The 27,609-nt window shown below is 37.9% G+C and overlaps 1 protein-coding gene across 4 annotated transcripts in view; it reads right to left on the bottom strand.

The window, feature by feature from the left end:
• Positions 1-27,609, bottom strand: part of LOC120860261 (receptor-type tyrosine-protein phosphatase delta) — a 563,312-nt gene that overhangs the window by 388,010 nt on the left and 147,693 nt on the right. The gene's annotated exons all lie outside the window — the stretch shown is intronic.

Here is a 27,609-nt window from a genome sequence, read left to right as displayed (position 1 = left end):
CGTGCTGGAGACACGCATAGTCTTGGGATGGAAACCGGTATGCAGAAGACCAGAAGATGATAGCACAGGGACAGAAACCCATATAGCCTCAACAGCCTATCAGAATCATTCCATCTTTAATAGAGCAAATCAAAGTTGATTGTTACTCAGTTCTGGGAATTGAGTAATGAATTCTCATCAGATTTACAGCAACATCCCACCACCTCAAAGGAATTTTGTTCATTATTATACAAAGTAAACAAATCACATTGACTTGATTTCTGACCTGGAAATTGAGATATTTACATTGTTCTCCAAATTCCTATTTCTAAAACTGTTTAAAAATTTCTAAACTTTTCACAACTATGAGAAAATAAGGGAGCTACAATGGCTCCCTCTCCTTCACTGTGATCAACTTTGCAATCTGTAACCATGACTCCTACCACCATTACTGCATAATTTTGTCATTGCTTAGTCAAGAAGTAGTGTCTGATTCTTTGCAACCCCATGGACTGTAGCCCGCCAGGCTCCTCTATCCACAGAATTTCCCAGCATGCCTACTGCAGTGAGTTGTGATTTTCTACTCCAGGGAATTCTCCCAACTCAGGGATCAACCCATGTCTCCTGAACTGCTGGCAGATTCTTTACCATTGAGCCACCAGGGAAGTCTTACTGGGTATATATAAGGTTGCAATTTTAAAATGCCTTCAACTCTTGAGTAATGTTGCTTTAAACATTAAATATATTCTTTCTCAAAGGAATCACCAAATTATATTGCTGAAACAACATGTGGATTATGAAATAAGTATTTATAACCAATAGTGAAATTCAGAAGTGAAAGAACAAATCATGAATGATGTTCTAATCAGACATTTGCTGAGACTGTTGCCAAAGAAGGTTCTGTTCCTCATAAGCTCTTCCTGCCCGCTCTTTCTCCACTACAGTTATACCTTTGTCTTTGAATAGACTAAAAGGGCTGAATAAATACCATGTAACATGTGCATTTTAAACCATTTAATAAAAGGTTCTCAAATTTATAAATTACTTAATTCTAATTACCAATATATTTTACTTTATGCTGCATCTCTATTAGAGAAAAGATAATTGATTGGCCAGGATACAGATATGTAAATATATTAATAGTCCATAATATTAATTCTCGGAAGTAAATTAATCTCCTTCAAATACTTAATATAATCCATTACAAGGAAATTAAATACATTGAAACATTCTCTATAATTATTATTTTATATATTAAAACAACTATTATTTCTACTATATAATTGGAAATATATCATTTAAAATAATAACTAATATGTTGTAAAATTAACTACAGAAGAAATAAGAGAAAATAGACAAATTGCTGCAAAAGGTATAAGAAGCATAAAGAGCTAATATCAGAAACTAATGTTGAAAAAAAATCAGTTTTCAATTATACCACCTGTTCCTTCTCAAAGGCTAATTAAAATGCACCTTAGGAAACATAATCTTCTACAACTTTAATTACATCTCTTCCCTTTCTTTATTCCTCAAAATAGAAAGGACTACAACACCCAGGGTATATTTTCTCACTCCAATACCAGTATGCCTTCTCCCTTAATGATTCTTTCTTCCTGATATCACGAGTGGCTGCCTGTCTTTTCATATAGGTGTAATTATGAGATTCAAAATCCAGTAAAGGCATAATTTTAGAGCTTTTAAATTCAGTAATGATTTTACATTTATACTTTCTTCTCTTTCTCTATGTATATGTATATATTTATGTGCATTCTAAGTCATTTCAGTCATGTCCAACTATGTGCAACCCCATGGACTGTAGCTTGCCAGGCTCTTCTGTCCATGGGATTCTTCAGGCAAGAATACTGAAGTGGGTTGCCACCCCCTCCTTATGTATATATATTCAGTTCAGTTGAGTTCAGTCACTCAGTCGTGTCCGACTCTTTGCGACCCCATGAATCGCAGCACGCCAGGCCTCCCTGTCCATCACCAACTCCCGGAGTTCACTCAGACTCACGTCCATCGAGTCAGTGATGCCACCCAGCCATCTCATCCTCTGTTGTCCCCTTCTCCTCCTGCCCTCAATCCCTCCCAGCATCAGAGTCTTTTCCAATGAGTCAACTCTTCGCATGAGGTGGCCAAAGTATTGGAGTTTCAGCTTTAGCATCAGTCCTTCCAAAGAAATCCCAGGGTTGATCTACCTCAGAATGGACTGGTTGGATCTCCTTGCAGTCCAAGGGATTCTCGAGTCTTCTCCAACACCACAGTTCAAAACCATCAATTCTTCAGCACTCAGCTTTCTTCACAGTCCAACTCTCACATCCATACATGACCACTGGAAAAACCATAGCCTTGACTAGACGGATCTTTGTTGGCAAAGTAATGTCTCTGCTTTTGAATATGCTATCTAGGTTGGTCATAACTTTTCTTCCAAGGAGTGTCTTTTAATTTCATGGCTGCAGTCCCATCTGCAGTGATTTTGGAGCCCCCCAAAATAAAGTCTGACATTGTTTCCACTGTTTCCCCATCAATTTCCCATGAAGTGATGGGACCGGATGCCATGATCTTTGTTTTCTGAATGTTGAGCTTTAAGCCAACTTTTTCACTCTCCTCTTTCACTTTCATCAAGAGGCTCTTTAGTTCCTCTTCACTTTCTGCCATAAGGGTGGGGGTGGTGTCATCTGCATATCTGAGGTTATTGATATCTCTCCCAGCAATCTTGATTCCAGCGTGTGCTTCTTACAGTCCAGCGTTTCTCATGATGTACTCTGCATAGAAGTTAAATAAGCAGGGTGACAATATACAGCCTGACGTACTCCTTTTCCTGTTTGGAACCACACAAATGTATGCGACATGCATGCACATCTATACAGTTATAACATATATTTATATTTATGCTGTCTTATTAAATAAGGCCTCCCTAGTGACTCAGTGGTAAGGAAACCACCTGCAAATGATTCTCCAGGCAAGAATACTAGAGTGGGTTGCCATGCCCTCCTCATCTACATAAATCAGTTCAGTTCAGTCGCTCAGTCGTGTCTGACTCTTTGCAACCCCATGGACTACAGCATGCCAGGCTGTCCATCACCAACTCCCAGAGCCTGCTCAAACTCATGCTCATCGAGTTGGTGATGCCATCCAACCATCTCATCCTCTTTTGTCCTCTTCTCCTCCCGCTCTCAAGCTTTCCCAGCATCAAGGGCTTTCCAGTCAGTCAGTTCTCCCCATCAGGTGGCCAAAGTATTAGTTTCAGTTTCAGCATCAGTCCTTTCAATGAATATTTAGGACTGATTTCATGTAGGATTGACTGGTTTGATCTTCTTCCCGTCTGAGGGACTCTCAAGAGTCTTCTCTAACACCACAGTTCAAAAGCATCAATTTTTAAGCGGTCAGCTTTCTTTATGGTCCAACTCTCATATCCATGCATGACTACTGAAGAAACCATAGCTTTGACTAGATGGACCTTTGTTGGCAAAGAAATGTCTCTGCTTTTTAATATGCTGTCTAGGTTGGTCATAGCTTTTCTTCCAAGGAGCAAGTGTCTTTTAATTTCATGGTTGCAGTCACATCTGCAGTGATTCTGGAGCCCAAGAAAATAAAGTCTGTCACTGTTTCCATTGTTTCCCCATCTATTTGCCATGAAGTGATGAGACCGGATGCCATGATCTTAGTTGTTTGAATGTTGAGTTTTAAGCCAGCTTTTTCACTCTCCTCTTTCACTTTCATCAGAGGTTCTTCAGTTCTTTTTTACTTTCTTCCATACAAGTGGTGTTATCTGCATATCTGAGATTATTGATATTTCATGTACATATGTATATATACACAAAAATGTATACAACATTTATGCACATCTGTGTGGTATATATTATGATGTTATATACATACATTTATATTTATGCTATCTAGTTAAATATTGCTTCCCTAGTCGTAAAGAATTGGCCTGCAATGCAGGAAACACAGGTTTGATCCCTGGGTCGGGAAGGTCCTCTAGACAAGGAAATGACAACCCACTCCAGTATTTTTGTCTGGGAAATCCCATGGACAGAGGAGGCTGGTAGGCTTCAGTCTAAGGGGTCACAAAAGAGTTGGACATGACTTAGTGACTAAACAACTAGCTAAATATACTATACCCATACATTTCCATATCTGTATTTTGCCATTCCCTAGACAAACTGTAATATGTGCATTATCTGATACTGAGAACTAATTTGTTATGGCAACGGTATCACAAATTCCTAGGCTAGCCCTTCAAAGTCTATAAACCTAGTTGGTAGTTATACTATAGGCCCCACAGTACTAACTTAGGTTTCAGGGCCCTGAAAAAAGAAGCTATGTTGTGAAAAAATGAGTATGACCATGGAGGATGGTTAAACAATGAGGAGAAAGATTATGTCCTCTTGTTTCCTTGGTTCAAAATTCTGATACAGTCACTTTTTTGACATCTCTCCTCTCCCTTCCTCCACCCTGTCTCCTGACCTTGTGAAGTGCCTTCAAGCACCCTCCGTGTCAGCCTGTCACCCTTTACTGAGGTCACATCATTCCCAATCATTCCTATGCCAACAATTCTTCAGTTGCCCTGACTCACAATTCATAGACCCAAACACTGAACTCTCACAGATGTCAGGGATTAATTTTCAATTCATTAAAACACTATAATCACACCAAATACATTTATATATTTCTAAAAAAAAACCCACATTTTTGTAAATAAAGAAAAGAATTTGAAAGAACCCTAGTAAACAAAAAAATAAAATAATAAGAAAGAGAGAGAGAGAATAGATTCAGTAGATTACACACAAGTTAGTTTGACCAAAGGCCTGACCATGAAGTTACTAACTTGGAGATGATCTTGTTATTTTCAGCTTTGACCTTTCCATTGAGAAAATCAATATATCTTTAAAAGCTTCATTTCTCAATCCACACCCCACAACACAAAAACACACTTAAGGGGAAGCTTCTCCAACAAAGACCAGGTTAGCAGCAGAAGGAAATGGTGGTGCCACACTTGCAGTCCTCAGGGATGTGTGGGAGCAACAGGTCAGTCAGTTCTAAAATAGCCCCCACTGTAAATATTCTTTTAATAATGACTTTGTAATATTCATCCTAGCATATAAATTCATTTTTCCACTGTCATTGCTATCTGTAGCTAAATATTCAATGAAAAAAAAAAAAAAACAGCAATACCTGTTCAGTGATCACCCTGCACACCTTAAAGAACATAAAACTCTATTATATTTTTAGGAACCGCTACAGCTTTAAAAGGGCTGGGGGAACCGGTGACGGTAGGACAAGACAATGCACGATGACCTCCACAAAGTTCTGACACTATTTCCTCACAAAACACACAGATAAATATATACATATATACATAAAATAAATAGTTATGTGTGTGTGTCTCTCTCTATATATATATGTGTGAAAGTGTTAATCGCTTCATCACATCTGACTCTCTGTGACACTATGGACCATAACCCGTCAGGCTCTGTGGGATTATCCAAGCAAGAAGACTGGAGAAGGTTGCCATGCCCTCCACCAGGGGATCTTCCCAACCCAGGGGCTGAACCCACGTCTCATATCTCCTGCACTGGCAGGCCGGTTCTTTACCACTAGTTCCACCTGGGAAGGCCATATATATTTATATATACACCACCACTTTATGTCCTGCACTTATGATCGTAACACGTGTATCATGGTCAACACGGCAGCAAAACAGCAGTAAGGGCACATTTGTCATTTAGTACAAAAGGGGCCGTAACGATGTATACATGTGGTTCATCTAAACGCTATAAAAATTCTTTATTAAGAAAAACAACAAACTGTGTTTTACCACTGGAGAAGCCTCAGTAAGAAGGTACATTTATTTATTAAGCCCCTTCAATAGGACTCTGACTCCTGCAGGGACATACACTCTTAGCATGTCAAACAAAAACCAACAACCAGAACTCCCACAGAGGAAGCTTGAACATGGGCTTTAAATAATTAACACTTTTCTCTTCCCTTAACTTACACCTATGGAGATTGCTTTGTCCATAGTTAAACAAAAAGTCAGCCTAGTCATTATAGCAGCTGATTTGTGGAGCTCTCCCCTTATTAACATATTGGGCAGAACAACTCATTAAAGGAAAATTAAGGAGAGTAAAATGGGGTACAAAACATCTGCATAAGTATGTTCTCATTAAATATCAGAGATTTGCTCAAACTACATCAAGAGGTGTTTTTGTTCTAGTCTTTAACTGCAGGGATCAGACACTTTCCAGCTCCTCTCATGTGGTCCTATGATCGTTATTTTGAGGTTCCGTCAAGTTATTATTTGATTTTTATAATGGAGGAGTTTTTGCTGTGGCTGTTTTGGTTTTAGCATTTGATGGTTTTTAACATTCAAGACTATTGCTTTCAGACTCTAAGTACAAAATTATCTAAAGGCATTTAAACCTAAATTCTGAGTAGATGAGTTTTCACTATAATTTCTACAGTAACATTTCAAATTATTGCTTTAATAAGTCTCCATGATGCTCCACATTTGATTTCTCTGAAAGGACTATAAAGAACAGCAAGCTTGGAGGAATAGATGGGCCTAGTTAAGAAAACCTGCCACTTTTAGCTGCCACACATGAAGCTGTGTTTTCTGCATACGTTATGATGTCTGTCCAGTGAGATTCTCTTCAACACTATTCCAGGCAGACTTTGCATTCATGATTGGGCTGTCAGGTTTGAACACCAAATTTTCAGAAACACAGGGGAAATCTGAGACCCTATGAGGTCAGCTTCTTTGACAAATGAAACTTCCTAACTTGGATAAGCATCTCTTTCATGAAATCACTCCTGTCTCAAAAAATTACATATATTTCTGTATTGATATCGATACACACACACATATGTGCATAAACACAGACATACACCTAGAAAAAAAATTCCAGTAGCCTTCCATCACCTGCAGAACAGTTTCACATTATGCAACCGAGCATTAATGAGTTTCCATATCTGGCCACAGTATGCCTCTCAGAACATATCTTCACAGATACCCAAAAAAAAAAAAAAAGGGGAGGAGGAGGAGGAGACGTAGGGAGAGGGAGAGGAGGAGGAGGAGAAATAATAAAATAATAAAGTTCTTGATCCAAACACTGTCTTCTTACGTCAGACTGTATTTTCCAAAGATTCACATATCCCATCTGGTCCTCACTTCTTGATCTGGAGTGAGGGGTTGGGGCTGCACTGGCCACCAGGCATACTGGAAGGGATGCTACATGACTTTCGAGGCTAGGTTATAAAAGAATACAGCTTCTGCCAGTAAACCTCCTGGCAGTGTCTCCTGTCCCTCCTTTCCCCTCACCGATGCACAATCCTCTCAGATCAGCTGCTTTAGGAGTCCTGAGATAAGATGTAGAGTTCTGACCACTTTGAAGCTGCCATGCTGACGAGCACGCGTGGAAAGGTCACAAACACAGATCAAGGGAGAGCTGCTCTAGGACACCTAATTGTACCAGACTCCAACAAGCAAGGCCTGCCTCCTTTATGGGCCTCCCTGGTGGCTCAGTGGTAGAGAATCTGCCTGCAATGCAGGAAAGACAGGTGACTCAGGTTCAGTCCTTGCGTCAGGAAGATCCTCTGGAGGAGGAAATGGGAACTCACTCCAGTATTCTTGCCCGGAGCATCCCAAGAACAGAGGAGCCTGGCGGGCTACAGTCCCTGTGGTCGCAGAGTCGGATACAACTGAAGTGACCGAGAGCATGTTAGCTGTTACATCTCTCTTACTATACATTTCCTGACACCCGCCAAAGGATGAACCAACAAGTAAATCTTCAGAGGAGTCCATTTGGCCCCTTTAGAGTCTTCCTGCCACAGACTATGACACTGTGGAGGAGAGAAAAGCCATTTCTACTGTGTCCTGTCTGAATTCCTGACCTAGATGATCTATGAAAATAACAGATGGCTTTCTTTTTTAAGGCACTAATTTTTGTGTAATTTATCAAACAGTTATGGTAACTAGAACACTTCCTCGATGCTATGTTATCAGCAAACCCAATTCTTCACGCAAACACATTCATTACATACAAGAACTGTATTTTGTATATTGCTACTTCTCTTCACAACCATTTTTTGCAAATCATTCTTACTTTACAGAAAATAAGAAAAAAATGAGAAAAGCTTGTTCATTGTCAGAGAAGGTTGGAACCCAGATTAGAACTGAGATTCTCCTGACCATGATGCCCACGACCCTCTTTCCCTTCCTTGCCTTACCGTAAAAGTCCACATGGCAGAAGAAACCATTGAGACTAATGTCCCAACTATTGTTCTGGGCTTAGAAACACTAACCTCACTCACGTCTCCCTTTTTAACTAACCTCAAATTGAACTAACATCATTGTCTTAAATCAAAGACAATGAATCATATCATTTATAGATAAACAGTATATTATAGTTATCCTAGATATGCTCAAGTAGAATATTATACAAATTAGGGAGTAACATTAAAGTTGATTAATAGGAAATCATTTAGGTAGAAGAGACTTATTTTGAACAATATTTAAGGATGCCTGCTGTGTTTTGATATTAACGGTTACAAATTGCACTTTGACAAAAGTGCTCCTATGAATTATAATTACATTCATTTACTTCACAATGAATGTTTTCATTCAAAGAATTTTACTGCTCTCTCTGGGAATATTATTAATATGCATGTGCTCAAACAATATTCACAAACTTCCTGGTCCTAGAGACAGAAAAAGAGTGATCAGCTTCCCCCAGTCTGGGGTCGTTCTGAATGAATTTCTGCCCCTGTAAAGAAGCTCTTCTGGGAGTGGGCCATGTTGGCATCAGAAGCTGGATGTCAGAATACCCTTCTGTCTTGGTATCTTCAAAGGCAAAAGCATTGTATTTTTATTCCAATGGATCAAGCTTTAAAAAGAAGTCATCCTTATATTCTGGAGCCTTCAAGAGAAAGCTTTTCTTTGGCAGTGAATGAAAACAAAGGCAAAAGATGAAAGGAATCATCTTTTAAAGGAAATAAAAAGGCCTCTACAAAGCAGTGCATAAATGTAGAAAGTGGGGGGGTGGGGAATGCATTATATTTTGGTGAGACTGGAGAAGTAGGAAAGCCCAATGGACCAACTGTCTTCCTTTACTATTATTAAAGTTTTTTGGGGAAAAAAAATCACTTTTGAAGGTTCCATGAACAAAACTGACAGCCAGGAGCTTAAAATACTCACAGCCACAACATTTCCATTCTGCTGGGGTTCCAGAAGAACTCCTGTGGGCAAACTCTGCATGGGTAACAGACTGAACGTGAGGTATCTATCTCAAGGCAATAGAATAAGGAATAAGTTGGAAATCAGCCAATATTTTGGTTTTATATGATGTCAATCAACTGGTGGGGCTGATTTTTACCATAAATGGCCTATTTTTAAGCTGACTGAATGGTAGACTTGTATAAGTACGGTACTAAGGCGAAAGACAGAGAAGTATATAGAACTGGTAATGCTCAAAAATGTCAAGCAAAACTATGGCCACACAAGAGGAATAGGCCAATATAAATGAACTAAGTCTAATCACATCTTCATTTTCAGGCTGAAATCTATCCCCAACAGTACCTTCACAGAAGGGAGTTCTTGTTTCTAAAACCCACCATATCAACACCATGCCACACTTATAGTAGCTGCCTTTAAAAATAAGACTGAAGCCACATTAGACGTTTTCTTTTAAATTCTAGTTTCAGTTGTTCTCAGCAGCTCATTTTAAGAAACATCTGTCCAGTCTGGCTCTTGCGAAGATGTTCAAAAATGAATGTCCTCGTTTGAATCCTAAGGGACTCTCCTAAGGGACAGGATAGTCCTTTGAAAGCAACCAAACACTATCAAAATATTTACAATCCTTGAACTTCTTAATCAAGTTCATGTACAGTGCAAAATATGACCTAGTTTCACCCTGAATCAAAAAAAACTTTTGAGTGCTTCCCTGACACCTTCTAAGACATCATGTTGTCTTCATATTAAGTACCTAAGTCTTCAGTGACCAATCAGTTTAAAGGCAATCTTGGTTGAGCCTAAGATTACAGAGAATATTACAGAGAACATTCAAGATTGAACACAGCTAAGCTGGAATCTGAGTTTTTCTACAATTCATATACACAAACTCACGTTTTAGACTTGTGTATGCAGGTGTAAAGTGAAAATTCTCCAAGTTCAGGTCCACAACACAACTATCTCACAAATAATTAATACATAATCTAATTCTTGACGAAAGGGATCCAAATAGGTTACTCAACACTTAATCCACTTCAGACACAATTGCACACATTGTCTACCCATAAGGTTTTTTGATTTTTACAAAAATTTTGTAAGGTGAGATGCAGCTTCATTTTGGAGATAAGTAAAAGGAGAGTCAAAGAAGTTAAAAACATAATCATGTTCATATTGTTAAAAATGGCACAGCTAGGATATAGACCAAAGTTCTTTTGACTGAGAGGCTCAGGAACTCAGCCCTAACAAGCAGCCTAATCCTAATATAAGTAATAAATAGTACCAAAAGAAGGAAAAGATGAAATACTATCTGTCATTTATTGAAACCATATGGTAAAAAGAAAACCAAGATATGTTTTGATGCATTTAAAAATAACTGCCTAAGGCATAAGCTAAATGTTGAAAGCTACCTATTAGGACTTTGACTTTATATTTTATCAAGTCAGAGAGCCAAACAAAAGTAGATCAGCCAGAGCAAACCACTAAGACTTTTAAACTTATCTATGAAGCTAATGTATAAGATACAGTATTTCCTTTGGGAGAGAAGAGCCTGTGTAAGATTGGTTTTTCACTCTGCTGATCGAAAAAAAAAAGTAAATTAAAGTTCTCCTGGGAGACTTCCAATACCATTTCAAAGAACAAGAAACACCCTGGACACACTTCTGAAAGCAGCAAGTTGCTAGTCTACTCAAGAAATGGTCTATATATATTGTTTGTTAAATCAAATTCAGTCCTTGCATTTTACAAGTTTAAGGGAATATGTGGAACACCTGACAGAAAGCATTATATGCATAATGCACACACATATTTATATCTATATACACACACACACACACACACACACACACATAAACATATTGAATCCTATACTAGGTTTTAAAATATTTTCCTTCAAGCCTTCCCAGTTTCTTACATTAAACATTGTCATGGCCTGTCTCAAAACTCTGCCAGAAACTTATGGAAGGATGGGGGAAAAAAAAGTCTTCAAATTGACTCAGAAAAAATTACAACATTCCCCAAAGAAAACCAAGATGTATGCCCTTTATAGAAAGTTCAGTGGGGACACCACAAACCATACGTTCCAGGTATGTGGTATGAGCCACATGGTCTATGAGGTTTCCTGCACTCAACACGCTTCACCTGAAGTGCCAATATCAACAAGCAACAATATTTACTGTGACTCCAGTTACAGCCAAGGTCGACAGAAGTGTGGGCTCTGTGAGCCTCAGTCTAATTTTTTTAATGTCAACCAAGAAATCTGACATTTGGGGGTACAATATCACTATCCAAAGCAAATATGTGGGCTAGGGAAAAGTCAAACACCAAGTTCTGAATTAAACAAAATAAGAGGACCTTCAGTAATGCAGGAGCAGATACTTGGCTCTTCTTAATGTACAAATCCCCTGAGAATTTTATACATACCAGTTTCTTTATTTTGTAGATAGTGAAGTTGTTTAACAGTTGAGAGGCTTGGGCCGAAATCTTTGCTCTTTAATTAACCATAGGTGTAACCTCTTGGAAGGCAAAAAAAATAAACAATTGAGGTGTGTCACTTTTACTGTCTTTTGAAATTCTGGATGCCTGAAAAATTATGTCTCTGTAATAAGGAAAAAGGTTCACTATATAGTGACAATATGAGAATTTGTTGGTTTAAAAACTGGGATTTCATTTGTATAAATCATCCTAATCTACTTTGGGTTCTAATAAATAAATTTATAATGCCTCATAATGTACCAAGTTTATATATGCAAGGGATAAATGTATTTTTAACTTTCCTTTATTTCCTTCTTATCCTTCTCTCTCCCTATAACCCATTATTCTCTTGGTAAATACTTTAATTCCACTCCTCTTGAACAATGGAGATGTTTAAGTCAGGCTAAAGCAACTCAGAATCACCCTTCAGTTCAGTTCAGTCGCTCAGTCATGTCCGACTCTTTGCGACCCCATGAATCGCAGCACGCCAGGCCTCCCTGTCCATCACCAACTCCCGCAGTTCACTCAGACTCACATCCGAGTCGGTGATGCCATCCAGCCATCTCATCCTCTGCCGTCCCCTTCTCCTCCTGCCCCCAATCCCTCCCAGCATCAGAGTCTTTTCCAATGAGTCAACTCTTCGCATGAAGTGGCCAAAGTACTGGAGTTTCAGCTTTAGCATCATTCCTTCCAAAAAATCCCAGGGCTGATCTCCTTCAGAATGGACTGGCTGAATCTCCTTGCAGTCCAAGGGACACTCAAGAGTCTTCTCCAACATCACAGTTCAAACTCATCAATTCTTCAGCGCTCAGCCTTCTTCACAGTCCAACACTCACATTCATACATGACCACTGGGAAAACCATAGCCTTGACTAGACCAACTTTAGTCGGCAAAGTAATGTCTCTGCTTTTGAATATGCTATCTAGGTTGGTCATAACTTTTCTTCCAAGGAGTAAGCGTCTTTTAATTTCATGGCTGCAGTCACCATCTGCAGTGATTTTGGAGCCCCCCAAAATAAAATCTGACACTGTTTCCACTGTTTCCCCATCTATTTCCCATGAACTGATAGGACCAGATGCCATGATCTTCGTTTTCTGAATGTTGAGCTTTAAGCCAACTTTTTCACTCTCCTCTTTCACTTTCATCAAGAGGCTCTTTAGTTCCTCTTCACTTTCTGCCATAAGGGTGGTGTCATCTGCATATCTGAGGTTATTGATATTTCTCCCGGCAATCTTGATTCCAGCTTGTGCTTCTTCTAGCCCAGTGTTTCTCATGATGTACTCTGCATATAAATTAAATAAGCAGGGTGACAATATACAGCCTTGATGTACTCCTTTTCCTATTTGGAACCAGTCTGTTGTTCCATGTCCAGTTCTAACTGTTGCTTCCTGATCTGCATACAGATTTCTCAAGAGGCAGGTCAGGTGGTCTGGTATTCCCATCTCTCTCAGAATTTTCCACAGTTTATTGTGATGCACATAGTCAAAGGCTTTGGCATAGTCAATAAAGTAGAAATAGATGTTTTTCTGGAACTCTCTTACAAAAAGGAAATTTGCTCAAGTATAGTCCAGTACTCTTGCCTGGAAAATCCCATGGACGGAGGAGCCTGGTAGGCTGCAGTCCATGGGGTCACTAAGAGTCGGACGCGACTGAGCGACTTCACTTTCATGTTTCACTTTCATGCATTGGAGAAGGAAATGGCAACCCACTCCAGTGTTCTTGCCTGGAGAATCCCAGGGATGGGGGAGCCTGGTGGGCTGCCGTCTATGGGGTCGCACAGAGTCGTACACGACTGAAGCGACTTAGCAGCAGCAGCAGCAAAAAGATTATAGTTCTAAGTTATGGCCAAAACATAACCAAAAAATGAGTCACTAGGAAAATACAGGTAGAAACAGAGTATGAATAAGTCAGTATTTATTCTTTCCCTCTAGGCTGATTAGTTCACTTTCTGCTACCTGATCTGTGTAATCAAAGGGTGTGGGGAATACTTATTTGGACAAAATCTGTAAATTCCTCTCAAAATAATAACATTGAGCTATTTTCTCATATACATGACTTAGCAAATGTCTTCTTTAAAATATTTAAACCTAAAAATAAATTCACCAGTTTAGCAATGGGCTACTTTATTCAAGAGAGTACACAGCATATTCCTCAATGAAACAAAATGCCTCAAAGTGATGTTAAAATTAAAAATAACACAGTAATGAAGTGAAGGAAAGGGAAAGAGAAAGCAAAAATCAGAGAGAAAAGACTGAGAAATATCAATTTTACAATGATGCTGGAAAAAATGTTTGGGACATGTCAAATTCTGACAAAAATTGTGTAAATATTTGATTTGGGTAAAATTTCTTTCTATACAAGTTTGAAGATGGAGAACCTGCTTTTTAATTTCAATACTCAAAACATGACAAAGTACTTTGAATATACAAGTACCAAAGCTTTTTTTACAGTCAAAAATTTTAATCTGCTCTCTTTAGCAGACTTGATAACAAGTAGAAAAATGAATTTGAGTGCAATGTCTCCTTTCTCTTTCCATATCAACGGAGGCATTAATGAGTCTTTAAAGGCATATCTTTAAGAACAACTGAAGGGAAATTACTAATCCTCTCTTAATTAAGAGTGCAGAGCAAAAAACAATTTAGAAAATAATTGGGGAAAAAAAAGATGTAAAAAATTACACAACTTTTGATATAACCATTGCTCACAGCCTCAACCTCAAATATTCCCATATAGAATATGTACTGTCTCATTTGAATGGAGAAGAACCCAGCAACAGTTGGATTAAAGGGGTAGTTTGGAGAACGAGTATCCACCTTATTTCTCCCCGGGCACACTATTCTCCTGCTTCCAAGGATAATATTCCTGAGGGGAGAGTCTCGAGTACCATGTTCAGAATGACTGTGATGCAGTTTCATTTAGAGATAAAAGAAGTTATTATAATCAATTAGTAGTGTCTGTCTTGAGCAAAGGAGGGAGAGAAAAGTGGCAGCTGTTTGAAAAGGAGAAAGAAATGAAAAAGCTGCTCCTAGTCAGAATTTTTATAAATTCTAGAATTTCACAAATATTTTGGCATCTTCAGTTTTATAAGAATTCTACTGAATTTGAAGGTACTCTGCTTCAACATACTTTTGGTACAAACAGCATTCTAAACCATCCTTGAAGTTGTAAAATAGTAACCAGTTTCCAGGAGGCCAAACAGTTTTTACTTCAGGATCTGCCAGTTTACTTAAAATAACCTGGTCATGACTTCTTTCATATTTTTATTGTGGTATGATCAAACAGTCCTGTAATCTAATACTAACTTTCTACCAAAAGCAACTGTATGCAACTTTATTCGTTCCATTCCCTACTAGCCCTATATCATGCCAAGAATAGACTGGCTTAGGTTTCAAAATGAAAGCACGGAAATGGTGCCATTCAACTGATAATCATGTTGTTTCTTCCTATATACCTATTTCTTTCATTCTCTTGCATATCCCCTGAGCTCAGAACTGAGGCATCTATTTAGTGGATTATTTCCTGGATTATCTCCCTTTGGAAGATTCAGACCCCATCTAATAGTATCTAAGAAGTCCTCTCCTTTGTCTGCTTGATTACATTATACTTCTTCACGTTCTCAAACTGCTTTACATTCATTCATATATAAAGAAAATACAAGATTTTACTAGTACAGATGGGTAATGTGTAGTAACAGAAATAAAACAGAATAGGGAGTGAGAAGGTGAATTAACTGCCATAATAAACAACCCACAATCTCAGTAAAACCTTGGCAAAGTAAAATTTGTATTTCATTCATGTCACAGTCTAATGTAATTTGTAGGTAGGCTTTGTCCCTTGTTGACATTCAGGAAACTCAGTTTCTTCCATCTGGTGGCTCCATCATCCTCTATTCCCCCAAACCTTCCAATGGATCCTCTACCTCCGGCCAACAGATGAGGGAACAGGGAGAGCATGTCGAAGTCACCCTCCATTCTTAAACACTTAGCCTAGAGGTGGCACAACTCACTCCCACATAATTTCCAACCATATTCCATTAATCATGGTCCCACCGAAGTGCCAGGCAAGTTGGGAAATTTGGTTTGATGGTATACTCATGAATAAGAGAACACATCAGTGAGCACTAATAAACTCTATCATAAAAAGCTACTTTTAGCCATGAGCTTTGATTTCCAAAAATATGGTGCATTGATATTTGTTTTGTCAATCTCCAGGAACTTCTATGAGGGTCAAGTAAACAAGGGACAGAAACACTTTTAACAATATGGTTAATCATAATTATAGACATTTCAGAGGTTTAAAGTAGTTGCTCTCTCTTTCATGGCAATTGTATCTGAATTCTAGATGTTTCATAAGACTATTTTTGCAGAGTTTATGATATGGAGTAATTTATTTAAAAATAAATAAATAAACTGTAAAGTGTTATTGTAAATATACAGCACACTGAGTTCTAGCCATTCAAAAAAGATAATTTTTCAGGTTTCTCAGAATACTCCAATTTATAAATATATAAACATTTTAATAAGTTTTGAGTCTTTTCCTGAGCCATATTTCCATGAGAAGTCATTTCTTTCCTATTCATAGTTTCACACTACCAATTAGCTTGCTTCTTCAACTGAAAGTCGACTTCCTTGTTGACAGCTGTTTTCAAAAAAGAAACCATTTTAATAGGTCTCAAGAGTTACCATAATCTTAGTCAAAAAGACAAAAAAAGTTAAATCAAGATGCAAATGTCTGAGAGTAAATGAAGTTCACTACTCAAGTCTGGGTCCTGTCCACTTACCCATAGCATGTTTAATAGGACAGTGATACAAATGTAGATTCAAAAGATTAGCAAAAGATGTGAAACTCATGTATACGGATGGCTGACTATACCACACCATTTTATATAAGAGACTTGAGCATCTTCTGATTTTGTATCCAAGAGGTTTCTGGAACCAATCCCCGTCGAATACCAAGGGACAACCATTATCACATGTCATAGAACTTCACAGGAGCTTAAAAATAATCAAAATTACACATGGTAAGTCTATGATTGTTATGCCTACATGGTATTATGCTCTCGGAACTTTGGAGAAACTTACTCACGTCTTTTGCAACTAACATTTCAATGTTAAGTGTCACAGTCTCTTCCATTGCCTCCCAGTTCACCACATCTCTCACCCTTACTTTTCAAGCAACAAATCCTATTTCCTAAAACCTTACTCAGCTGAAGAGCAGAAAACCTCAATCTTCTTGTCTCCTGTGGACCTAACAGAAACTCTCCCTCTGAGGACCATTCACTCTCCCCTCTCATGACAAACATATCCTTTTTCTCCATGATCATCTTTCTCAGTCAAAATAGACTGGGCTACCTGGGAGAACGTGGGAAGAATATCCTGCTTGCATGTGGCAGAATATAGGCACTGCTTAAACATTCCCTATGTTACATCATTTCTCTAAATTCTTACTCTTCACAAGCACATTGCCAGGAGAGAGGAAACAAAAGTGGTTCATCTTCCCCAAAGAACTCATACTCCATGAGGGGCCCACATCAACCAACCATCCAGTGTAGGTGATAGGAGTCTCAGAAAACCCTCTGTGCTTATGAGGAAATGTAACATGTTAACTGAGTTAATTGAGCTGTTCTACGGAGCAGAGTTATGAAACTGCTTTACATACATTTATGTTAGTTGCTCTGAGAAGTCTCAGAGTAAAAGCAAAACAAAATAGAAAAGGCAATTCCTCCACACAAAACAAAACAAATTAATTTGTGCTTCTTCCATACATGTATGTAGGGTGACATTTTCCTCCACATACCTGTTAACAGGACCTAGGTTTTCCTAAACACCAAGTGGAGAAGTCCAGCTCTAGGACATAACAAGGTTTGAAGATCAAAAAGGAAGCAGATGCCTTAATAATTTAAAAGTAAATTTCTGCTTTTCAAAAGTATTTGAGATCACATCTTTCTAGGCACAATTCTCAGTATGCTTTTTGAAAGACAAGTTTGTTTAATTAATATTCTAGTGCTTGCACTACTTTTAAGTCTTATTTTAAATAATTATGCAAATCTCATGATATTTTACCTAGACATGAAAAGATGATCTAACAATAGATAGTAATGAAATTTATTTAAAATAAGGGAATATACTTACAACACAAAGCTAATAAATGTTTAAAACTGTATGAAATAAATAATTTTCTGGTAAAGACATAAAATACCTAAATTGACTCAAAAAGAAACAGGAAACTTAAATAGAAAATAGCCATGGGAGAGAAATGGAAAAGTTGTGATTTTTTTTTTCCTTCTTTAGCAAAAGAAAGTGAAATCCACAGAGGTACCCAATTTAGAGAAGCCTCAAACCCCAAAGTAAATTCAAACCAATTACATTCACACTAACAGCAACTTCCAGAGTAGAAGTCTGATGGAAAATCTGATTTGCAGTCAGTACCACTGAAACAGAAATGTTCAGGGATTTGGTATTTTTCCTAGAAAAGCTGAATTAAGGAAAAAAATTTTATAGGTAAGATCTCAACACGCCTACTGGCAAAAGATAAAAATGCCAAAGAACAATACATTTTCTTCAGGATTAAAAACATTTGTTTCCTGCAGGTACCAAGATAAACTAATTCCTTTCACTTAGATATTTTTACAAAAATTCAGAAAACAAAGTTCACAAACTTAAATCCAGATGTCTTTTCGAGCTGTGTATACTAAATATTGATGTTGGTAGTCTTCATACTAGTTCAAGTTTTCGATGGTAGCCTTTAGAGTGGCTTAAATCTTAAAATAGCGTTTGCATTGATTTCTTTCTCACTTTGAAGCCTACTGATTTGAGACTGTAAGCTCTGCCAGGTCTTTTTTTTTTTTTTCCCCACTACAACATGGAAGCACTTCTGCTAAGTTTTCATTAGTCCACCTAAAGGACCGTCATCTGTTGTTACTGGGGGGCTGCATGTAGAAGAAGCCCCTACTCAAAGTGGTCTCAATAACAAGGACGTTATCCTGCCTGAGGCAGAATAGTTTCCTCAGCATATCAGGGACACCCTCACGCACTCGGCCTCCCCCTGTCCATCTGTCCATTCCACCCCCTCATTGTGCTGATTCACTCCTCCCGTGCGGATGTGTGCGATCGTTCCCAACACTACCTGCAGAAGGACCATTCAGGGAACATCCCTCTCTTGTATCCTTCTCCTGTGAGTGAATAAACTCTTCTCAAAGATTCCCCAGCAATTACTCCATTTTTACTGGCCACAATCCAATTGCATGCCTGTGTTTAAGTGCAGCCGTTAGAAGGGAAAGTAACTCCACTGCATATATGTATTTTAAACCAGTAAGAGTAACCACATAGTGCCCAGACTTCTCTGTCAGACACAGACATTTATATTGCAGTAAAGTCTGGGTTCTGTTACTAGTAAGCAAAACTTAACTGTCTACCAGTTAGGGAACCAATGTCTGTCATATAGTCTATTCATATTCATCTGTGCTACCAACTATCCATTTACATTATAAAGAGCATTTCTTATTGGTAAGTCAGTTGCATAAATGATTACAGGTAACTCTGGATAAGTGACATACATTTTATTCGGTTTCTCACCTGTAAATGAAACTAAGTTGTATCTTATAGAATCACAAAATTCTAAGATAGGAGATACCTGACATTTGATAAACTGATCTGTGATAAATTAAACTATATTTTAAATTTATCAGCAATGCTTGCTACAAATGAAAATGTTCTAAATATCCATTTTTCTTAAAGTAGAAATAACTCTGCATAAACATGAAAGTGATGCATGAACAGTCATATATTATTTATTCTCTCAATATCTTGCTGGACATTTTACTCAAACACCTGTTCCAAACCAATATTCAGATTTGATCAAATGTTGTTGGTTCCTTACTATATATGGGTTTTTCATTTGATCCCTTAAAAACACCCATACCACATCTGACCTAAGGAGTAAAAGTATAATCCAAGAAGCATTCAGCAAGTAGACAGCAAGGCTGTTCAAGGGCAACAGAACTCAGCTGGAAGGTAGATTAAAGTCCATGCTTATGATAGGTTTTACAAGGTAACATCACAGCCCAGTGAAGAGAAAGAGACACTGGATGGAAAACCAAGAGACCTGGCCACAGCTATCCTTGTTGTGCACGAGATTCACAGTGGTCAGGTCCTTTACTCTCATCTTAAGTAAGGGAATATCTTAGGTAAGGGAATATCTTAAACACAATCCAACACTTTCCCATAATTCACTGATTCGTTCATTTAATTAACGAACACTTACTCAACAACAACTTGAATGACGAATGCATAAAATTCTAGGTGGTGGAGAAAAAGAAAGACACTCCCCCACAACCCTGTAGTTGTCGGGGGTGTCGGTGTATGTGGATGAGGAAGGGGTAAACACCAAGTAATCAAAATGTGAAGTGTTGGGAATAAGATAAACACAATGATGGAGAAGAGAGACCTATTTAGGACGGTAAAAGAAGACCCCACAGAAGAAGAAGAATGAGAAAGACTGAATTAGGATGAACAGAGGAAGAAATCCAGGAACAGGGAAGACTGTGCATGAAGGTGGCAAGACAATCAAAATACAACGAGCGAAGGAGAATCTGATGCAAGATGAAGGCATAGAAAAATATAGGAGCTAGACCACCCAGGGCCTTGTAAGCCATGATGAGTTTTCACTTTATTCCAAATTAAACAGAGAGCTGTTAACAATTTTACGAATCTAGTCAAATTTCTCCTGCTTCAGGTCCTGAGAACTATAAAATTTGTTCTCTTTTAAAAAATATATCTGCCAAATTTGTTATCAAACATTCAGCTATAGTCAGAGATGTACAAAAGAGTAAGGTACTCCTTTGGAATTCATAGTAATGGTTTCTTCATTTTCGTTTGTTTTCTCTTTCTTTTTAAAATCAAGTTAGCTAACCAAACACTCTTGGAAGCATGAAAACAACATTAACATTTTCTGCCCTACTAAAATTATATTTTTCTCCCACTCTATAAACACAGGCCTGTTTTCTAATATTTGTTTGGCTGTTTTTTTGGTTTTTTGGTTTTTTTTTTCCTTAGTACCCAGGAAATCATAACCTTGGAACTGGAGTCAAAATTAAATAACAAAGCTGACTGGGGGGAAAAAAAGGAATGAGTCTCATTTCTGAGGACTGACTATACTTAGGAAAGAAAAAGGGGGAAAAGGATTTTTAAGGATCCTTCATATACCATTATTAGTTTAATAAGAAGAGAAATCTGGCAGTCCAATGAGATGAATCATGGGGCTCTTTAAATACAAACGAAAGCCTTCTTGGTGAGGTTTCCAGACTGAAAATCAGTTGTTGATTTTGGCTGTTTAAGTTGATTTTGGCTGTTTAAAAGTTTACTGTTTGTATATCCATTTGGGGAAGAAGGCACACAAATTTATAGCCACAAAAGTATTGATAGAGTAAACAACTAGAACTACTTCTCAAGACTTTCTAACTGAACTTGTTGGTAAAGATGCAGTATTATTGTCACTTAATCTCCCATCCATTACCTTCAAGCACATAAACTATTCAATTACAGGCAACCATGGGTGGCTATAAACCTCTCAGTTCATGGACAGTATCAGTTACATTCTCCTCCAGTTTCTGCTGTGAGTGAATAATCATCATGTCCACAGGAAGCACTCAATACAAACTGCAAAATTTATATATGAAGGTAAGGCTTACATGGTTTTCCGTTTAAGGCCAGCAGTTTTAAATACAACTCACACAAGAAACAAGGATCAAAGCTGATCATTTAATTATAAAAACTGTAATTATAACAATACTTTTAAAATAGCTACTATATATTCAACACCTACTGTATGTCAGATGTGTTATTCAGGGCTTTACGCAAGTTTCTGAGTAATTGCTCTAGAGCTTCTAAGAATGCATAACCTTTTGGAAACATAGATAAAACTCAGGGACCAGGAAGAGGAAGGATTAGAGGCGGGGAACAGCTAGAAATAGGAGCTGTAGTCACAGCACAAGTTCCTGAGAAAGATGTATCAGACTGCTCAACTGTGCTAAGTATATCTCTTGTGATCCACGAAACTACTGTAAAGGTGATGTGCCTTTATCATTGAATAGCCAGATCTCAATATCGCTCAGCCATTTTCCGTTGAAAGTCTTATCTATGCTTGCAGTCTACCAAGCTTTATTTAACGGCCCAGAAATCACAAAATAATTATTTTTATCATTGAACATAGACATGCTACCATGAGCTTATGTTCAATTGCATTCTGAGGGGATTGCATACCTCTCACCAAAAGACTCTGATGCTGGGAGGGATTGGGGGCACGAGGAGAAGGGGACGACAGAGGATGAGATGGCTGGATGGCATCACCGACTCGATGGACTTGAGTTTGGGTGAACTCTGGGAGTTGGTGATGGACAGGGAGGCCTGGAATGCTGCAGTTCATGGGGTTGCAAAGAGTCGGACACGACTGAGCGACTGAACTGAACTGAACTGACCTCATGTTAAAACAGCCTGAAAACTGACCCCAGGGAAAGCATGCGGAAATATTCGGGACAATAGAAGAACCAGGTTTTTTGGAAGAAACTGGGTGGTTTGGTACCAGTTTGTTCAATTTGGTATAGTACCAAGCAATACTATTCTTTCTCTCCTTTTTCCCGTTTTCAATGTGCTCAGTAAACAGCTTGTCACTGCTCAATAACCACAGCAAACTTCTTCTTAGTCACCAAAGGTGGGAACCTACGAAGTCACCAAGGGAAAGTGAAGCAGTCTCTGGAACTCTCTGAGTGTCCAGAATGGAAAATAAAATTCACAATTAACCAAACACAGAATTACAAGGGCTGCAATCAAATGTATTAAACATCTCTGGGAAGTTATTTCCATATTTTCATTTTCTTGCCTATAAGAGAGGATTATACAGTCCTGTTCATAAGCACGTGATTCAGGCTGCCTCACTGGAGGCAGAGCACACCTCCCAGTCATAGAGTTGGCCACATATCTTACTGCAGCCAATGGAATATGACAAAACATACAATAGATCTAAGCATTGGTTTTAAGAGTAATGGAGTGGTTCAGCCCAGTATCTTGCTTCCACTTGTTATCATAAGAATGGCAGATGCCAAATAAGGGCTGTTTCTTTGGTATGAGCCCCCAAACTAAAAGACAAACAAAGATCCACAACAGCCAAGCCACCACTGCCACATATAATGTGAATATAAAAAATGTATTTAATTACAAACTAAAGAGATTTAGAGGTAGATGGCTATGACGTACACACATTACTGTCATCACAATGTCCAGTTGATAAGACACTGTAATAGTCAATTCATGGATGTTAGTTTTAAGTTAAAGAACAATGGCATATTCATTTGGGTTGGAGAGATGGGAACATCAGACCACCTGACCTGCCTCTTGAGAAATCTGTATGCAGATCAGGAAGCAACAGTTAGAACTGGACATGGAACAACAGACTGGTTCCAAATAGGAAAAGGAGTACGTCAAGGCTGTATATTGTCACCCTGCTTATTTAATTTCTATGCAATTACATCATGAGAAATGCTGGACTGGAAGAAACACAAGCCAAAATCAAGATTGCTGGGAGAAATATCAATAACCTCAGATATGCAGATGACACCACCCTTATGGCAGAAAGTGAAGAAGAACTAAAGAGCCTCTTGATGAAACTGAAAGTGGAAAGTGAAAAAGTTGGCCTAAAGCTCAACATTCAGAAAACGAAGATCATGGCATCCAGTCCCATCACTTCATGGGAAATAGATGGGGAAACAGTGGAAACAGTGTCAGACTTTATTTTGGGGGGCTCCAAAATCACTGCAGATGGTTACTGCAGCCATGAAATTAAAAGACACTTACTCCTTGGAAGAAAAGTTATGACTAACCTAGATAGCATATTCAAAAGCAGAGACATTTTCTGTGGTCATGTATGGATGTGAGAGTTGGACTGTGAAGAAGGCTGAGCGCCAAAGAATTGATGGTTTTGAACTGTGGTGTTGGAGAAGACTCTTGAGAGTCCCTTGGACTGCAAGGAGATCCAACCAGTCCATTCTGAAGGAGATCAGCCCTGGGATTTCTTTGGAAAAAATGATGCTAAAGCTGAAACTCCAGTACTTTGGCCATCTCATGTGAAGAGTTGACTCATTGGAAAAGACTCTGATGCTGGGAGGGATTGGGGGCAGGAGGAGAAGGGGACGACAGAGGATGAGATGACTGGATGGCATCACTGACTCGATGGACGTGAGTCTGAGTGAACTCCGGGAGTTGGTGATGGACAGGGAGGCCTGGCGTGCTGCGATTCATGGAGTCGCAAAGAGTCGGACATGACTGAGCGACTAAACTGAACTGATGATAAGAGCATTAAGAGCAGAAGAGGAATAATCCCATGATGTGGACTTAGGTAATCTTAGGTAAAGGATTAAATTATGGGATAACTTATAAACATACATATTTCTCAAAATCTACTGAACATACTACTTAATTTACAGATGACTAATCTATCTTTATAGTTGCCTTATAGGACTTCATTACATTATTGACTTTTTTTTTTAATCTGATACAATGAATGACATTTGGTCATATTTCAAGAGTCAAAAAGGCTAAATCTAATAAAACTTAGCACTGATGTGAGGAGAAATTATGCTTCATTGGAAAGCATTCCTTACTTATAAGTGACTATTATATGGGAAATCCCAAACTCAAAATACTAACAAAAATATTATAAAACTAATACATATCACCCCCAAACCAGCATCAGCATGTGTAACACCGGGAGTATACGCCAGACACTTAGCAAATCCTTCATGAGGAAACAGCATCCATCTGAAGTTGCTAATCCTTTATTCTTTGATAAAGGATGAATTTCTAATACTCTTTCACAATTTTTATCACAAACTCTACACCTTTACATAACTTCTAAATAGTGAAAAAATAAAGAATTGATGATCCTTTAAGTAAAATTCTAACAAGTAATGAAATTCAGAGGAACTGTATAATGACTCCTCATTTGAAACCAACTAGTTCAACTTTGTGCCTTCAAGACAGATACTAAACGTTGCTCTGGCTAGTTATAAAATAAATTTGATTTTTTGCAAGGACTTTCAACATATCCCTGACAAAAACATGAGGCTGACCAAGAAAATATCAAAACATTCCATATAATTAAAAGATTAATTCCTCAAAAATTTAAATATATGGTCAATGTTCTTAATTAACCAGTTCTTTTCCTTATAAGCATTTGGGGACATTATTTCCCATTACCCTAAAAAGCCAGAATCAAATACTATTAAATAGGCCATTTAGAGTACATTTAATAATATTGTTTTACAAAGGAAAAGGAAAAATGAACTAATTTTATTGGACACTTGAAAATAACCTTAAGAAAATTTATAGAAATTAAAACCAAGTGTTTCAGATTTATGATTCTATTTGGTTAAGTCAGCAAGTTTCATGACTATAATTTCACATTCTTGATATGAAAGCTTGCTATATTCCAAGTTGGAAGAAATGAGCTATTTTCTAAAATGTTACCCATCACAGCACTTCAGTGCAATCTTTACTGAAAACAAAGGCCAGTGCAATGGCCACAAAACATTCATTCTCTGTGGTAATATTCTGTGTTATTAGAAGTATATTTTACATTAAACTCTACAGAAAACAGCAGATTTACCTGTTATGAAAACAGGATAAACTGAAATGGTCATGTTGTCAATCCTAATTAATGCAGTGCTGAAGCTAAAGCTCCAATACTTTGGCCACCTGATGCAAACAGCCGACTCATTGGAAAAGACCCTGATGCTGGGAAAGATTAAGGGCAGGAGGAGAAGGGGATGACAGAGGAGGAGATGGTTGGATGGCATCACTGACTCAATGGACATAAACTTGGGCAAACTCCGAAAGACAGTGAAAGACAGGGAGGCCTGGCATGCTTCAATCCACGGGGTCACAGAGTCAGACACAACTTAGCAAATGAACAACAGACTACTGTAACTATTTAAACAAGCCTATGAAAGAGATCCTTTCTGCTCTTCAAGTTATTGGCAGTGCATCTTTTTCAAAGGTCAGAAATGTCAGAAACAATTCTGAAATTTTTAACAGCTGAATTCTTTAAATATGGGCATGTAATAATAAATCAGTAATTTCTGAGTAACAATATAATGCTCAGTAATGTTTCTTTTTAAAAATCCCTTATTATCCAATGTGCTATTTCAAATAATTTGTTTTCCAGATTTCACTCACTTTTTTTTTTATCACTGCATGTGACATTCTCCTAGTATTTATTTTAATGGAAACCATGTAATTTTATCTTCATACCACAATATTACTTTCATTTAGGAAACTGTGCTGCCATCAGTAAAAATGCATCTAAATTATTATTTTCTGTATTGTAGTAAACTCTCAAATTCCACTTAGAAAAGAGGTCAGCCAAGGGGAATCAAAAGCAGCTTTTCTATTTCAGAACTTTCACAATCACCAAGCGATCGCTTTATCGTCATAAGGTACTTAAATTCATTTCTTCTATTGACTATTTCCCTCTGCAAAAAGTGTTATTCAACTACACAGTTCCATAGCACACTGGAGGTCAGTTGTTAATAGCAAAGATGTATTATGATGTGCTTTTATTATTTCTAAGGAGTGGGAAAAAATAATACATTGTAATACAGAGCTTCAGTCACAGTCAACGTTTTCATTCATTTGTAAAAACAGATAGGCAATTGAATCTAGAAGTTCAGAGAAGGCTGGGGCAGGAGACTTTTTTCATGGGTTGTAATTAGAGAAAAGTCCTTTTTTTTAACACCACTAAATAGTAAACACCAAAACAAAAACCGAAGTTGCATTAAATCTGACATACCACTTTCAAACAACTTTTGCTCAGTGTTTGAGTTGCTAAAACACTAATCATGTTTATTTGAGGTGTTTCAATCCTGTAAATACCATTGCCTTTTGGTCTGTCAATGATTTAACCTAAACTGAAAATAAGAAATACACAAGGTGGGGATTTTTAGTGAAAGTAAAACTTTTCTTTGTACCATAATTTAAGAAAAAGAAGGAATGAGAATCATCTTAGTCACCTGGGGTAAAACAAAGTGTCCCAGCCTAGAAAGGTAAAATAGCACATTTAAAATGTTAACTCAATTATTATAGTCAGAGAAAATAATTGTATCTATGTTAAAGAATGATAATTTCCCAAAGATCCCTAAGTCTGCTACATACTGTTCTTCCTTTTTATCCTAATTCTCATAATATCCATTCCTTCCCTCCAAAGTATTTTAGCCTACCTGAATGCTCTATGTGTTTATTACTGTCATCCCTAGGAATAAGGTATTCCATAAAGTGATCAAACCCATCAATCCTAAAGGAAATAAACCCTGAATATTCATTGGAAGGACAGATACTGAAGCTGTAACTCCAATACTTTGGCCACATGATGCAAAGAGCTGACTCACTGGAAAAGACCCTGATGCTGGGAAAGAGGGTGACAGAGAATGACTCAAAAAATGACATGAGTTCGAGCAAACTCCAGGAGATAGTGAAGGACAGGGAAGACTGGCATGCTGAAGTTCACGAGATGGCAAAGAGCTGGACATGACTGAGCAACTGAACAATAACAATTCCACACAGAAGCAATATTTTTTTCAATAAACTCTATGTACTTCCATACTTGATTTTAATTAATGATCTTTAATGTATTAAATGCATTTCCGTTTTTGAACCGACAGTATGTATGTGTGTGTACGCATGTGTGCTCATTCGCGTAGGCATGTCTGACTCTCTGCCACCCCATGGATTGTAGCCCGCCAGACTCCTCTGTACACGGGATTTCCCAGGCAAGAATAACTGAGTGGGTTGCCATTTCCTCCTCCAGGGGATCTTCCAAACCCTGGGATCCAACCCGCATCTCTTTCGTCTCCTGAGTAGGCATGCAGATTCTTTACCAC

This window comes from Oryx dammah, unplaced genomic scaffold, assembly GCF_014754425.2.
Source record: "Oryx dammah isolate SB20612 unplaced genomic scaffold, SCBI_Odam_1.1 HiC_scaffold_11050, whole genome shotgun sequence".
Lineage (NCBI taxonomy): Eukaryota > Metazoa > Chordata > Mammalia > Artiodactyla > Bovidae > Oryx > Oryx dammah.
The sequence above is the reverse complement of the archived record's forward strand: the minus strand, read 5'-3'. Positions and strand labels throughout refer to the sequence as shown.